This window comes from Chiloscyllium plagiosum, chromosome 12, assembly GCF_004010195.1.
Source record: "Chiloscyllium plagiosum isolate BGI_BamShark_2017 chromosome 12, ASM401019v2, whole genome shotgun sequence".
NCBI lineage: Eukaryota > Metazoa > Chordata > Chondrichthyes > Orectolobiformes > Hemiscylliidae > Chiloscyllium > Chiloscyllium plagiosum.
Genome location: NC_057721.1, coordinates 16,593,487 through 16,600,545, shown reverse-complemented (window position 1 = coordinate 16,600,545; position 7,059 = coordinate 16,593,487). Strand labels below are relative to the sequence as shown.

Below are 7,059 nucleotides of genomic sequence, written 5' to 3'. Positions count from 1 at the left end.
TGCAATTCTGGTCTCCTTCCTATTGGAAAGATGTTATGAAACTTGAAAGGGTTCAGAAAAGATTTACAAGGATGTTGCCAGGGTTGGAGGATCTGAGCTATAGGGAGAGGCTGAACAGGCTGGGGCTGTTTTCCCTGGAGCATTGGAGGCTGAGGGGTGACCTTATAGAGGTTTACAAAATTATGAGGGGCATGGATAGGATAAATAGACAAAGTCTTTTCCCTGAGGTCAGGGAGTCCAGAACTGGAGGGCATAGGTTTGGGGTGAGAGGGTAAGATATAAAAGAGACCTAAGGGGCAACTTTTTCACGCAGAGGGTGGTACTGGTATGGAATGAACTGCCAGAGGAAGTGGTGGTGGCTGGTACAATTGCAACATTTAAGAGGTATTTGGATGGGTATATGAATAAGAAGGGTTTGGAGAGATATGGGCCAGGTGCTGGCAGGTGGGACTAGATTGGGATATCTGGTTGGCATGGACGGGTTGGGCCGTAGGGTCTGTTTCCATGCAGTACATCTCTATGGCTCTATGACTCTGTGACCAGGTTATTGTCCAACAGGTTTATGTGAGAGCACAAGCTTTCGGAGTCCTGCTACCTGTTGAAGGAGCAGCGTTCCGAAAGCTGGTACTTCCAAATAAACCTGTTGGACTATAACCCAGCGTTGTGTGATTTTGAAAGGATGACATTGGATAAATCCTGGAAAAGGCTAGGAGGAAAGAGTCAGAGTGTCGGATTAATTGGATAGCTGCCAGAGTATCATGGGGCAAATGGCTTATTGCTGTATTGTATCATTTTTGTTCATCTAAATTAGAATATGGGCAAAACTTTCCTCAAAATTCTCAACGTTATTGTCCTGGATGGTTTCCCTCAGCCTTCATCATTGACTTGTGCAGTACTCTGTCAGTGACAACGCTGGCTTTGTTCCTTCAGTTCTGCCTTTCATCTGAAACTAGAGAAACGATTTCAAGGTCTGTGTTAGTGAATTCTCTGTAAGTAATAAACAAATGACTTTGAGCAAAACCTTGCCACTTTTACAAACAATGCGTCAAACCTTTGCTGTTTAAAGAGTAAACAGTGGAACGTTAGGCAAATGTATTAAGCGCTCAGCTTATAATATCAACAATGTTTTCTCACTTTTCAACTTCTATATGAAGACACAAATGTGTTTATTCCTGAAAATTCCCAACCATCATTTTATTGAATGTATCTCTCCTCCATGGAAGAAATCTATCAAAAGTGGAGATGAGATGATGTTAAAAACAAATTTGAAGATTTCCTTCCTACAGTAAGACCTTTTAGTGTGGCTTATATGTAAATGAGGCTGCACACACTTGGTTGAATTTTGGACAAGTTAACAGGCAGTGGACAGTGGTTGAAATTCATTGCAATGCCATGGATACCATTTACAGCAAGTCTCCTCCATCTCACCCACAGGATTCCTATGTCAAGTAATACTCATGCCAAGAGTGAAGCCCATTAGTTTTTAATGCTCAGGCTGGTGTTGGGTAGGAAGGTGAGTCTCTTTTATGGTTTACCTTGGCCCATTGGAAACCCACCCCCATCCCATTTCTCTGAAAGTGGAAACACCCCCTTTCTCCTACCCCCTGCCTGTCCACTCCTTCCCCGTGTGCTCTTTATTTTTAGCCTTACCAGTCTGACCCTGGCAAAACTTCTCAGTGTTTGGCTTCAACAAATATTTCCTTTCTGAACCAGATGCACTCCCAGTAGTCACCATTGCTCCTGGTGGCACTGCTGCTATCAACGATCTGCTGGCCAATTGTATGCACCATGGGTCTCGGAGGCAGGTCTTCCTCTCAGATAGAGGTGCAAGTCTCATCTTTAACCAACAAGCTACTGTTAAATTACTGTCGGATTTGACACCAGATCAAGGTCAGTCTCATCACCAACATTTACACCATTGTGCCCTCGACAAACATAAAATCAGATTGATAGACAGTTGCACCACTGTCATGGCTGTAGTATCGTTAGTCCTCAAAGCATGAACACCACCAGGTGGTGAATATTTCATCATTGTGCATGTATTTCTGTGTACTTTATTTATACTGATTTTTGTTAACTTTCATAACTATTTGTGTTATTATAATTTTGCATTAGATCACCTGTAGGTGATAACCAGACATTAACTCCAATGACTAAGAACCTATTAATCCTATTTAGCTTGAACTTCTGGACTTGCATTTACTTGCTTCAAAACCTCAGATGTCACAGAACAATTTCAGTAAATTCAATAGTTTGTAGCGTGGTCACTGCTGTAACACATGAAACATAGTAGGCAATGTGCAAGGTCCCACAGACAGTAATCTGAAAAGGCAGATAATCTTGTTTCTTTCTCTGAGGTTAGATATATATGTCAAAAAAAGGCTATAATATCACATTTAGAATGATAAAGTCATAGAGATGTACAGAACGGAAACAGACCCTTCGGTCCAACTCATCCATGCCAAAAAGTTATCCTAAATTAACCTAGTCCCATTTGTCAGCACTCGGCCCATATCCCTCCAAACCCTTCCTATTCATATACCCATCCAGATGTCCTTTAAATGTTGTTATCCTACCAGCCTCCACCACTTCCTCTGTCAGCTTATTCCATACATGCATCACCTTCTGCATGAAAAAGTTGCCCTTTCGATCCCTCTCACCCTAAACCTCTGCCCTCTAGTTTTGGACTCCTCCAACCCAGGGAAAAGACCTTGTCTATTCACCCTATCCATGCCCCTCAGGATTTTATAAACCTCCAATGCTTCAAGGAAAAAAACCTATTTACATTCTAGAGATGCCTAGTATTTGTTAATCTTCAATGAGTTTAAAAAGATAGGTGTTTGTGGAGAGTTTTAGGCTTACAGGGAATGAAGAAGTTTTGGGGCCTCTTCCTGATAAACACAATGGGTTGGCTTCAGTGACAACAAATATTATAGTGCCTGTTATAATATGGATAATCGTTGTTTATTGATTTCCCTTCTGCTCCCAATTTTCTCTCTCACCTCTTCTACAGGGGCTCTCTGAAGTGCTGTAGCTCATGGGATGTGCAGTGGGTGTCAGAAAACAATGTGACTGTGAGGGAATTGGTGCTGATCCTTTTCTCACCCACAGTGCACTGGGCACGCTCTCACCCGCACTGGGCATGCTCTCACCCGCACTGGGCATGCTCTCCCCCGCACTGGGCATGCTCTCCCCTGCATTGGGAAAGTTTCCACCTACACTGCGCACGCTCTCCTGGTGGTGGGCAAGCACGCCAGCTGGCTACCCTTGGGGTTATTATTTTCCATGGCGCCAGATGATGTTCTCCAGCAACACATACGCACCTCTCTATATGACACCAGATTCTCTAAGGATAATCTATGTTGGTCTTGCACAGCCAGTCAGGCAGCATCTAAGGAATAGGCGAGTTGATATTTCGGGTATAAGCCCTTCAGCATGAATGAGGCTTGTGGGGGCTGAGAGATAAGTGGAAGGTGAGATGAGGCGGGGGGTGCAGGTAGCTGGGAATGCGATTGGTAGATGAAGATAGGGGTAATGTTAATAGGTCGGATAGGAGGGTGGAGCAGATAGACGGGAATGAAGATGGACAGGGAGGACAGATTAAGACGGTGGTGCCAAGTTGGAAGATTGGATCTGGGATAAGGTGGGGGGAAGGGGAGATGGGGAATTGGTGAAATCCATATTGACCCCGTGTGGTTGGAGGGTCCCAATCCAAAGATGAGGCTTTCTTCCTCTAGGCGTTGGGTGGTTAGTGTTTGATGTGTGTGGAGACATTGTACATGTTTCACTGTACCCTTCTATCCTGTATTTGAATACATGTGACAGTAAAACCTAAACCTACAAGCACCTAGTACAAAATCATAGTCACAGAAATAGAGAAGTAAAGAAATAAGTTAAGAAGTTCAGCACCACAGTCGTCTTGGCATTAATATGGAAAAGCAAAGAATTAAAGTTGAAATGTCAAACATTACAGTCATTTCCTGAGCCTTGGGTCTGTTCCGTGATGCTCCAAACTGGTCTTCCCTAATAGGGAATGCTCTACCCTGCATTGGGAATGCTCTCCCCTGCATTGGGAATGCTCTCCCCTGCGCTGGGCATGCTCTCCCCTGCGCTGGGCATGCTCTCCCCTGCACTGGGCATACTGTCCCCCGCACTGGGCATACTGTCCCCCGCACTGGGCATACTGTCCCCCGCACTGGGCATACTATCCCCTGCGCTGGGCATGCTCTCCCCTGCGCTGGGCATGCTCTCCCCTGCACTGGGCATGCTCTCCCCTGCACTGGGCATACTATCCCCTGCACTGGGCATGCTCCCCCTGCACTGGGCATGCTCCCCCCTGCACTGGGCATGCTCTCCCTCCCGCACTGAGCATACTGTCCCCCACACTGGGCATACTATCCCCCTGCACTGGGCACGCTCCCCCCTGCACTGGGCACACTCCCCCCTGCGTCCCCAACACTGGGCACGCTCCCCCCTGCACTGGGCACGCTCTCCCCTGCACTGGGCACGCTCCCCTCTGCACTGGGCATGCTCTCCCCTGCAGTGGGCATGCTCTCTCCTGCACTGGGCACGCTCTCCCCTGCACTGGGAAAGTTTCCACCTACACTGCGCACGCTCTCCCCAACACTGGGCACGCTCCCCCCTGCACTGGGCACGCTCCCCCCTGCACTGGGCACGCTCTCCCCTGCACTGGGCATGCTCCCCTCTGCACTGGGCATGCTCTCCCCTGCAGTGGGCATGCTCTCTCCTGCACTGGGCACGCTCTCCCCTGCACTGGGAAAGTTTCCACCTACACTGCGCACGCTCTCCCCAACACTGGGCACGCTCCCCCCTGCACTGGGCACACACTCCCCCACACTGGACATGCTTTCCCCCGCCCGAGGCTAAGACCACGCCGGGCATTCCAGGCTTCGCCACAGCTTGCAAGGCTTCGTCCCCGACTGCCACCTCAGAGGCAACCATCGCTGCTGCCATCCTAGGCCACCAGCTGCCAATCGTTGCTGCTGCCACCTGGGCTCACACTGGGCTCCAACCTTAGGAATGGTCTGTCGTCACTGCTTCCTCCACAATTCCTGCTTCAGGAACAGTCAAGGTGCACGCTGGGCCTACTCTCTGGCATAGAGGGCTCAACTGAGGTCCTCAAAGTCTGCTGCCAATGCCATCTGAGCTGAAGAGGCATGTAAAGAAAATAGAAAATAAATTAAAAAACACAAAAAGAAGGAAAAGAAAGGAAAGGAAAAGCAGTCGGAGAGAGTCGTTAATAGAAGTTTTGAGTCATGTTACCAGCTGCATTGGCCAGGAGTGACTGCTTTGAAATCCAGTCAATGTGGTTGGGCTCCCAAATTTGCACAGCTTCATCCCAACACAGAACTACGTCAGACAGAGCCTGTTCTGCGGCACAAATTAGAAAAATATTTTGGCTGCCACTTTCTCAAAAATACCAAGGAATTAGCTCCACATTCTTTTGGCTTTGATTTTGCAAAGAACCACATTCAGAGGAAATGCCTTTTCACAAGAGAGGTTTAGAGAGAGCGTTGTTTTCCCCTCAGTTATATTGAACATATGCGCTCTCCATTCAAGAAGACACCAGGGAATGAACACAAATACACATCACCATGTTTAGGCAATCCAGTGCACTGCTGAACGACTGTGCACAGTCAGACATGCAGGCATTCGGATGAGACTTCGACCTCAAGACCTCCCTCTCAGATGCGTATTAAATATGCTGTCACCTAATTTTGGAGATCTTCCACGATGCACTGGCCATTATGTTTCCATGAATCAACCTTACCAGATCAGACTGTCTGGCTACTGACACATTATTGTTTATGAATCTGCCATACGAACTTGGCTGTAATGTTTGTTACATTTCAACAGTGACAACCTTTCAAATGCATGTCATGGGCTGTCAGGCACTATCAGTCATCCACAGCTTCTGAAAGATGATAAAAAGCAAGCTTATTTCTTTTTCCAGATGGAATTGAGCCCACACAGCTCAATGTTCCGCTGCAATTTAACATATGTTCATTGCTGAATTCCTCAAAAGACAACTGTGTATTTCTCCTGGACAGTGATTAAGAATCAGTAGGGTACTCAGGAATGTGACGTCCAACAGTCCCAGAGTTCAATATCATTTTATTTAGAGGGTTTCAGGTAAGAAGCTGCATGCATGTGACCGCGTGCACATTTAATCTGCATGACGAGGCAATGCCCCCACTGCAAGCTCGATCTCAAGCAGTGTATTGGGCTCCAAGTGGTCATCTGTGAATCTGTTGCTCATTCACCACATGAGAAAAGAAATTATTGCTTAGCTACATGACACAGTAAAATGGATTCTATTCCCATTTCCTCATTGAGGTTTGCCACTTTGAAGACAAATCCTATAACCTACTGTTACTGGAGTACTGGCTTACCTCAAAGATGACATCTTTTCAGACTCCACAGTTGTGCTACAATTTAATTTCCTCACACAGAGGCTGTTCCAAAAGTAAATTTAATCACCACTTTGCATGTACAGCTTAAGGTAATGTCCAACTTAATCCTATATCACTGTTTCTTCATCACAATAGCACATCACCAAAGATGCTTCATTGGTTATAAAGGGTCTTGGGATATCTTGTGAAAGGCACTTCAAAAATGCAAAACTATCTATCCATTTTTTTCTTCCCGACTTTCCACATAAATAGCCAGGTTTGTATAACAGTCAACTAAAAACCAGCAAAGAAAGAGAAATATAAAGATACTTAACATCTGAGATAGAGGAATCACACAGCTACTGTGGTCTAATAGCCTATGATAATGGCAACAACAGTCAAGGGTAAGATTGAACACTACAAATGTGTTAAACACAAATGTGACTAAGGATTTACTTCATCATCTGCTGGAATTTGACACAGAGAAGCATCACACTGTCTGACGCCACAGTGTGGAGGTGAGGGCAACACATTCAATGTAGTCTACTTGGCTTCAGCAAGGCTTTTGATAAGGACCTACATGGGAGACTGAAAGCAGAGGTAAGAACCCATGAGATCCAAGGAAACTTAGTTATTTGGATTCAGA

The 7,059-nt window shown here is 46.1% G+C and overlaps 1 long non-coding RNA gene across 2 annotated transcripts; it reads right to left on the bottom strand.

Moving 5' to 3' along the window:
* Positions 1-627: 627 nt before the first annotated feature.
* LOC122555014 lies at positions 628-5,813 on the bottom strand. 2 transcript variants are annotated; one of them, XR_006313131.1, is made up of 3 exons: positions 5,733-5,813; positions 5,034-5,167; positions 628-949 (listed from the first exon to the last, which is right to left on the bottom strand). It is a non-coding gene; the product is annotated as an uncharacterized LOC122555014 (long non-coding RNA). The 2 variants fall into 2 exon arrangements; XR_006313132.1 differs by lacking the exon at positions 5,733-5,813 and adding an exon at positions 5,284-5,582.
* Between the last annotated feature and the right edge of the window lie 1,246 nt (positions 5,814-7,059).